Genomic DNA, 9,903 nt, shown 5'->3' with positions numbered 1-9,903 from the left:
TGGTGAAAATCTTTTCCACTCAGAGCATTTACAAAATTTGAAGCAAATATATAGAAAGCCTACAAGTTCCATCAGTGACATGGAAGCAAGTAACAGCTTCGAAAATTATAGATTTTATGAACCAGAAATCTGATCATGGTCCAGTTTAAGATAAGGCATTCAACATAGTGTACAATAAACATCCATACATGAAAACATACTGATTCAGAAAATGCTGTCTGTAGGTTGATATCTAGGGGCACAGGAAAGTATTTATTGAAATTAAAAATGTATGCGCAGGCGAGCTTTCTACAATTTGGATGAAATAAAATGTACTAAAAAATTGGCGTTCATTTATTACAGTCCACATTCAGTCCAGTGACGAGTGTTACAAATTGTATTCTGGCAAATTTGGAGTAGGTTGTCTTTTTGCAGTTAACACTCTGTATACGGAGCTATTGATATTCCACAGCTACGAAACGTATTGTACGGAGTCGCGCTCCAACGATGCGGTCCACTGTAGCATTTTTGCCCAAAATTAACGAAACTCTTATTGACGATAAATATAGATTTTCTTTTTCTTTTCTTTTTTTACTGTGGAGCGAAATTTTTATGACCTTGAAAATAAACGGGTGACGTTAATGGCCCTGAAGAATATTTCTCTAAGTGTACACCATGTCGTTTTAGATCTTTCGGGGAAATCCATTGTGGAGCTCACAAAGGCTCCAAGCGACTGTGTAGAGACGATACGGTGGTTCATAACATGTCGATGTTGAGTTGCCGAGAACATACGTTGCCAGCTTAGTCTTAAGATGGACGTTTAATCAAATGCCAGATTCGGGTCGGTTCTGTCTTCGATAAAAAATTTTGCCAAAGCGACTAACAGATGACTTATGCCAAGGATTAAAGTACGATGCACTATATCAAGTCAGGGTAATTTCCACTTTATAACAAACAGAAGTAAATTTTCATGTATTTTTATTTATAAAATAATTCGAAAAACGAAATATCACATTTATTTTCTTTACAGAAGGTGTAACACGGAGGCATACGGAGATGTCTGGATTACTACTAAATGCGAACTTACTTACCAAAACAAAGCCTGCTTTTCTCTACAAGCGTGTGTGTAAAATCCCTTGTGCCAGATTTCGTCGACAGAGACTTTCACAACTGTCAAAAGCAACAACTAGTGCAAACGCATTGACGTTATTTTTAATGTTTTTATGCAGTTTCCTGTTTGTAAAAGTAACCGCTTCTGCTAGGCAAAAAAGATAAACATAATTAGGTCTAGATGGCAAACGTTTCCCGCTAGTATAAGAGTTCCGTTTTACATTTATGGAAGTAGTACGAGAGTAGCATGAACTGACAATGAGAGTTATTAAAAAACAAAGTAAAAATTCGCAAACCGTCAGGGTAAGAGACTTTTTCCTTACCCTGTTTGTAGAAAATAGCGAAAAAAAACTAAATACATATGAAATTGTCTAATGCCGTATATATATTAGACGTAGACGTAAATCGCTATGCCTGCTGACGCACTAGGTGCACCGAATTTATGCTGAATTAGTGAAATAACACTGTCAGACGAAAACAATACATTGTGCTGCCAGATATGAAAGCAGATTTGATATGAGTTAGCTCTTCAAATAAGTGAAAATGATTTGGTCTTCAATCCTGTAAATCACTCTCTCATAATATATAAGCTTTATATCTTCTTGAATTCGCGCGCGAAAGAAAAAGCTCCACCTATCAAGAAATCGATAACGAAGCGGCCCACCGACTCAAGGAATCAGTCTCTTGTGAAGCTTAATTTTGTCATAATATAAAGCCAATAAGAATATACGAGTATACATAATGCATATATATATATATATATATACATAGATACCCGTGTGACAAGAGGCGAAAGCTACTGTAAGCCGTACCGTACGATTTTTATCATTTATGAACATGAGTTGATGCTAAAAAAGATGCGGAGCGTAAACAAAATAATGGAAGAGATTGGGAAAACAACTGTTTAATGTAAGCATCGATTGATTGATATTTATCCAGTAGAACCTTTACGAAATAACGTTTACTAGTTAAACAGCTTGTCGCTTTGAGAGGCTTCTTAAGGGCATTTCAATCAAATGACATGAAACGGCAAAAAAGAGTAGCTCATTCTTGATGTATCTCTACTATGTTCCTCCATTAGTTTTCAAAATTTCTAGATTTATTTGATTTCATCTCATTTACATAGCTCTATTCAAGCAATCTAATTATACTTTCTTCAAAACCCTTTTTTTTGGCTATCCGTAGCAGGGCAGCTGTTAACAGCTGGTATACGAGAACGACGAACTTGTCCAGAGCTTACATTTTCAAGTTGGTTTTCTCTCTCCCATTTAACAACGCTATATCTCCACTAAAAGTATTGGAAAGCTTTGCTTGCTTCGGACTGATTAGTAAATTAGTACTGAATCTTAAAGTAACGCGCAAGTCTTGGTTTAACACGGTCGCTTTCGACGCGTTCCTTTCCCAGCCAGTTAACTGACTTACGAGTACGACCATGACCTTTCCATGTCTGTTTCTTTAGTAAACGTAGGACGTCCCCGTGATGGTCTAGTGCGTGACGTATTTGCCTGTTAATGTTGGAGATACGTGATGGTCTAAGATCGAATCCAGGCGTAGACACGGTTTGTCTAATGGTGGAAAACACCCGTGTGATGGTAGGTCTGACGGCGGTGCCGGACATAAAGCTCGCAACATTTGGTTTACCCATACGTGGAATACGTAAAGCCAGCTTAACTTAATAGTATTTCGTAGCTCAGTGAGCGTCTCTGTAGGAAAAATTCGGGTTCGGATCGGCCAAATCATCAAAATATTGGAACCCATATTTTTTGGGTCGCTACCTCACTATACTTAAAAATTGCCAGCTAAACGATTTGTGCAATTCGATCTAACTACATACTATAAATGAAATACGAAAGACCCATCAGTAGTCACGTGTAATTTTTTAGACTAAACGTTTTGCTCAAAATGTAACTTTCTTACTAAACATGGCATTCAAGACCTAAGTAAGTGCCTAGAATGAGTGTTCTCTGTAAATGCTAAGACTGAATATCGTGCACCGAAGTTTACATGGATACTTCTGTCAGGTTACAAGCATTATAGAAAAAGCTGCTAAACCAAAGTTCCTTTAGTCAGCGTATTTCTTGTTTTTTTTTTTTTACATAAAACGCAGAGAACGATAAATAAACATGTTCTTTCGCGCTTTTTATCTAATAATATGCATTTATGTTATTTTATTAGCACAAGATGAAACTCAATACGAATATGGAAGAGACCGAGTATGGGCTCGAGACTAGGTAAGAGAATCCTTATCTCTGCTCTGCCAAAGACCTAGAGCGTTTCAGGTAGTTGGGTTCCAAAAAAGTGACGAGCATCTATATTTAGGTCGGAATAACGGCGGCGGCGGTAGATGGCGTGATCAGCCACGATGTTAGAAGGTACGACCCAACAGCCATCCCATAATCGCCCGAAGGTTGCTATTTTCGTCGAAGGCATAATTATCGCATGTCAATGTAAATGGGTACATCTTTGTGCTGACAATCTCCATACGAACTCGATATCAGTTATGGCGGTGATAAATGCAACAACTTTTTGACGCCGCACGTAGAGCGGAAAGCAATTTTAACTGAAATAAACGATTGCAGTTCATCGATACTTCTATTTCTATTAATGATGTATTCCATAATTATATGAGCGAACTAAACGCGTACTATGTTAGTCATCATACGGTACTTACGAAAATGAATCTTACATGATGACTGCTGATAATCCCTGATGAGTGTTGGCTATTGTAGTAACGGATGACGGTAGCTTCCTAGCTGCATGAGCTAATACTGCTTAGGTAAGCTAGGCGGGCCGCAAAGATCCTGGCTGGCTCAGACGCACTCTGCAAGACCTGCTAGTGGGCGCAAGTCTTTGATGTTATACGGAAGAAGTGATTTCGACAAGCTAGCTATCCAGCAGTTTTAAAAAAAAGTAGCCAAAAGTGCTAGTAAAAATGTAAGTTTCCTTCTGAAAATATTCCAACAGTGCAGATTCTATACGTCACAATGACTTGGAATAAGAAAATCTTTCGCTTTAGTGCCATATGGTCTTCTATTTGTAAACCTATAGACGCAGTTGTTACTATTATTACGAAGAAGTTCCACAAAAATTACGTGGAGTTGAAATACTGTATAACTACAAATGCCAGATCACGCTCGATTATTTAATAAACAAGTTAATCGAATAAATTAGATCAGTTACGGAACAATTTAGAAATTATCGCGCACAAGGCCCGCAACCATTCTAAGATAAAATGACGCTTTCCCAAAACCACCGAATAAAGACGTGTTGATGCGCTGAAATACAAATAGTTCTCACTGGCTCCTTCTATTATGGGCAGCACAAGTACAGCCTCTCGAGTGAAATGCTACCTAACGAAAACGACCTAAGAATATCTTGCATAAGTTGTAACTAACTCGTCCTAAGTCTAGATGTGGGACGTTGGTTGGCCTTGTCAATAATCGATAATGTATGGCGCGGTTTTAGGTGGAAATCTTATATTTCTGCCGCGGCCTTCGTTGTCCTGTTAAGACGTTTATATCGAGCTCATAGCAACAATCTTACAGGATGCTAATTACACGCACATTTTAATTAGTTTCCTGATGTTATATGCTAATATATTTCTGACAAGTTCTAAATAGGAACGAAGACATCTGGTCGATGTTATTAACCGATCGGGTCGTGTAGTCACAACATAACATGAGCACTTCCAACTTGTTCTATTAACAGCTGTTTGTTCTAATCTAAGATAAACGCTAGTACCTCCAGGCCTATCTAATTATATCAGTAGTTTTTTTATTGAAAAAAAACATTGCGCGGAACGGTACTGATCGTAAAGCGCATGTCTAGCGAAGGCTTTTAAGGGCTTTCAGTCCAACCTACTATTGATAGGTGGTACGGTGGAGCACATTAACAGATTACCTTATGAAGTGTATGTCTACAAATCACATGAAGCTGAATCAACGGGACTGGGTCGTCTCATCATACGCCATATTCACAGCTATATTTTACGTTTGATAAATGGATGGTTCGGCTGAATGTAGTCAGATTATTTTGATTTATATTTTGGCGTATTTGATCCTTTTGGCAAAAGCCTAACGATTTATCGGAGATTTCTACTCGCTTTGTTTTCTAACCTGAGATGGCAGAAACGTACGTTTTCAGTTTGGGTCAATTGGAAACGTATTCAAAGATTCAGTGTCTTACAAATGCCTTACATTACACATAAGGATAAGGAAGATGTTCAAATTGCAATAAAGAAATCCTAGTTAAACATTTTAGAGCTGTAGATATTTACATGTTTCGCAATTACTCGATGTATTTTTCAGCCTTATTCCTACGTGCATGATTTTTCTAATACGTTTGATAAAAAAAAGAACATACTTGGATTTGTCTTGAAACACCAGGACTGTGGGCATGAGCATATGTTAACTTCGCCGTCGATACATGGTAGCATACGCCTCGAAACGGACGGGTGAACCAAAGAAGATTTCTCAGCCGTGGCTTCCATGTTACGATACATAACTATGTAATGCGCATTTTCAGACTAAGCCTTGGCTCGCTTAGTATACGATCTCTGAGAAAAACGTTCATCACTCTCTAATTCGACCGTTTTCTTTTGCTTCGCTAGACATTCACACTATTTGGTATTCATATCTGCTAGCAACGAGACAGGTATTAAGAGAAAGTTCCGAGAGCATCATTTGAAATACTGAATATTGTTCGGCTTTAAAGTGTAGCTGAAATCGCTCGAGCCCACAAAAATATTAGTTCAGATGAAGGCGTGCAAAGACCATGCTCCAGTTGGGCTTGAAAGTTCTCTCTGAGGTGACGAATTCAAGTAATAATGCTGCTGCTGCTGCTGCTGCTGCTCGTTCGGTTCTACTTCATTCCACAGCCGAAAACTACCAACTAAGTAAGTTTCAATTTCTAACAGTTCGCCTTTTTACTAACTTACAAGCAGCTATTTATCTAGAGTAATATGTTTATCGCAAAAAAAAAAACTGACTCTAATTGCTTCGGCTAGAACAGCCGGTGATCGATACAACAGGACAATAGATCATAGCAGGAACTGGTTCGATAATACTAATTTAAAAACTAAAGTTGAACACGTGTTGAAAATGTTATAAACTTATAGCTTTTATACTGTTACTATTTCGTTTTACTAATGCTGCCATAAACATATCGTCACTAATGACAATGGGTGCAGCTTTATATACAAAATGGAGAAAATTACACCGATTACCTTGTGCTCCTTCGATCCCATTGTCGTAAGAGGCTGTCACGTCCCTGTCACGCACGCGCTAGTAGGCGTTGTCGTGCGAACTACATCCGTCTGGGCCGAACACACGGCCGAGCTTGCCGGCGATTATGTGTAAGCTGACAAGCTGGTGGTTATCTATAACTTCAGTGGGTTTCCCTTAGCGCGTTCATAGTGCTAAATAATAGCACGTGAACCTCTCGTCACTAGTTCGAAACGCTGTCAAACACTATTGCTTGCGGCCTATATACGGAGCGTCAATTGTTCTTAGAGCTTCTGGAATAAACTTTGAGTAAATGCTGGATCTGAGTCGAAATGCCCCAAGATCTTTTTTAGACATTGCACACCCATACGCTTAATAGGTCACGAGCAGGCGCAATGAATAGCTAGCTGGACAGACCAGTTTGCCCAGCTAGCTATATATATGTAAAGCGACTTATTCAATTATTGGTCTGAATTAAGTTAGAGAGACTTCTTATTATATTACTTTATTAGATTAAAGTAAACCGGTAAGCTGAACAGCGTAACTTCGCAAAAAGTTAGTGCACAGCCAACGAACGTGTGTTACGGTTATCGCTGGATTATTATGACGAGCATTGTATTAGTAATTGCTTGCAGATATTTTTATATTTATATTTAATCTATTACTAGGAAAGCGTGTCGCGTGACATTTGGCATATCGTACAACAGATTCGTTCGGTAAAGGGCGCTATTCCGCCCTCCGCTTTCCGGAGGCCATTTTAAGCCTAAACAGCAGTGTTGCCTGTTGGACGGAATAACTTTTTGGTCTTTCCACTGTGTTCAATATTCGCTGCCTTTGTTGCTACCCAAGCTCAGCCGCTCAGTCTATACCACTACAGAAAGGCTAAAATGCTACCCTTTATAATTGAGACTTTGTTCTAAGTAGTGATTTGCAAGGAAGTTGTGATATGCATCGTTCATTTTTAACGCAGTTTGGCTATTTCTGCATCGTTCTACTTCTGCAAAATTAAAATTAGTGTAGGACGCGAAAATAGGATAATTCCGAGAGCTATGATAAACTAGCGAGCATCTCTAGCATGAACGGCAATATCCGTTTGCCAACTTTCTTTCATACAATCTAATGGGGCAGTGCTAACTAAAAGTATCTCATCAGTAGCATGGTCGCTGAGTATCTTCTTTTCTTCAATAATTGAGCTTGTCCGAGCTTAAGTAGCTGCGATGCAAAATGCCTCGCTGCGATTTGCGTGGATTTTAGGTAATAAGATCGCCTATAGGCTTGGTCAAAGTCCTTGGCAAGCCAAACACCAAGACCTCGAAGGGCCTATACAACCCGTCGCTCACTCGGTAGCTGCTATAACGAGAACTGCCTAGGGGATTTCGCCGACTACTGAAAAGTGCACAACATTTCAGAAGTTCGGCAGAGTGAGCCGAAGACGCCTTAAACGGCTGCGAGAAAATTAGAGGAATTGTCAACGAAAGCGTTCTCGCATTTGGACCTGTTCGAGCTTTACTGGTATAAATTAGACAAACATTAACCCTGTGGAAAAGCAGCTTCCTTTTAAGATGTTTATATGGAACATTTAATTGAATGGAATCGTCCTAAAGGCGAACAGTATGCTCGAAAAGAAAGTTAGGTACCTCGAAAGTTACTGGAGAAGTACGCCATACCCTAACTAGAGTTTTGTGTTGTTTATTTAATCAGGCACTGAAATGGTCACCTACCCCTTTCCGTGAGACGTCCAAATTACTCATTGACAGCTTACCTTAATGTCTGGTAGTCGTCCATGTTCACCAGTACAGCCGATAAAATCGACAAACTTCCATAATTAGTTGATTGCAATTAATAGCGAACCAGTATTAATAACGCACAGGACTTAAGCACAAAATGAAAGAGCTCTCATAATTTTTCCTAATTTAATTATCATAACATACAGGTTGAACTTTTATAGCGTTTGTTGTGCAGCAAATCAATTAAGTGTAACTAACTACCGTGTAAAGAAGTATAACGAATGGCGAGGTACTTAGATCTCACCGGAGCATGCATACCTTCATCACAGAGGCAAGTAACTTAGGGGGTGTCGAACTTCGACAATGTCAAACTGGGGTAATAAGTGAAACTTGTTAGTATCTCTGAAAATTGCCACCGTCTCTAGAGACCAAACGATTCATTCATTCATTATATAGTCGCTTTCTGACATATATCGCCACTCCCTCAGCGAATCCCGCGTACTTTCACTTACATGAATGAAAGGACCGCTCCGAATGTAGTTGTTATCAACGAGAGTCTCATTCCGATACTGTTGACAATCGGACGCCTCCGTTCATATACACCCACGACGAGTTCAACGATGTCAGCTTCTATGAAGTGATTAATCTATTAACATTCTATCATTTACCAGTGTATCATACGTAATTCTATGTATTTCAGTTTTCGCCTGGACTGCGTTTATGTAATCTGTGCTTTTTGTACGTATCATATGTTCATGTAGATCTACATGCAACATCTGCTTCAATACAACTTAGTCATTGATATAATTTGGGGTATGTTATTATTACGAACATAAGTTTTTGTCATTAACTACTACCGACGCATCATAATAATAGCATTCTTAACTTCAGGCAAATCTTATTTAAATTCAATGCATCTTTCACCCCCCGAACCCGTTTCCTTTCACAAGCTAGGAGTGGCAAATGTAAGTTCCGTGGAGAAATCTATCCTTTTCAAGAAAAGCGTATTCCAAGGAAGGACCCGAAGCGAGTAGCATGTTATTCTTCCGAAATGTCTGCATCATCAGCTTTCATCGTATCTTGCAACTCTATCGGCGAAAATGTTCCTCTAGGGAAAAACCGCGGGCGAAAAGGCTCACCCATAGTACACCTCCAATGGGAAACCTTTTTCTAGAATAACACACTTTAAGCTGTTGAAATTTTTTTTCATTGAGAATACGGATTAATAATTTTACGCCAAACCGCATAATAAACGTTTTATATGAGACTGCATGACCACGCTAGACTTCACGTCGCAAGAATCATGGTAGTAACAATACACGAGCTACGATTGTTATCCATTAAATTTGCATGACCTTGTTCCCTGGACGGCCTATTAACAAGAAAATTCATATTGCAACATGATTTCGAAATAGCGGTTCTTAGACCCTTGCACTCCAAACTTCTACAGCAACGAAAGAAATAAACTACCATCCAAGTTGCAGAAGTTCGTAGCCAACGGTGATGCACACTTGAAGTGAGAATGAAAGAAGCAAGTCTGAGGGAAAATTAGTAGTTCATTATGTCACGTTTCATACCAAATGGACCTATATGAAACACCAGTTTACTGCTTTGCAAGTGATGAGTTAATCATCCTTAGACTATCCTTAGAATCCAACATCCTTCGAATCATCCCATAGACCTTCCCGGCGGTAGCAGTAGTTGTGTGACTGCACGGGTTCAGCTACGAAATGTTTCTACGAATTTCTAGCTAGAATGTTCGTTTGGGTATCATTTTAGGGTCAAGTGCATTGGGCTAAGCCAGTTAATGTGTCCTTTGGTGAAGTAAAGGGTTAATTAGGCCATTTTTCAGGATAGAAAGATTC

The 9,903-nt window shown here is 39.1% G+C and overlaps 1 long non-coding RNA gene across 2 annotated transcripts; it reads right to left on the bottom strand.

Moving 5' to 3' along the window:
• Positions 1 to 2,667: 2,667 nt before the first annotated feature.
• Positions 2,668 to 6,887, bottom strand: LOC111242862 (uncharacterized). 2 transcript variants are annotated; one of them, XR_015318656.1, is made up of 3 exons: positions 6,314 to 6,887; positions 3,776 to 3,922; positions 2,668 to 3,649 (listed from the first exon to the last, which is right to left on the bottom strand). It is a non-coding gene; the product is annotated as an uncharacterized LOC111242862 (long non-coding RNA). The 2 variants fall into 2 exon arrangements; XR_002670184.2 differs by having other exon boundaries at positions 3,776 to 3,919; positions 6,314 to 6,883.
• Between the last annotated feature and the right edge of the window lie 3,016 nt (positions 6,888 to 9,903).

This window comes from Varroa destructor, unplaced genomic scaffold (assembly GCF_002443255.2).
Source record: "Varroa destructor unplaced genomic scaffold, Vdes_3.0 BEIS01000001.1, whole genome shotgun sequence".
Lineage (NCBI taxonomy): Eukaryota > Metazoa > Arthropoda > Arachnida > Mesostigmata > Varroidae > Varroa > Varroa destructor.
This window is presented reverse-complemented; position numbering and strand designations above follow the sequence as displayed.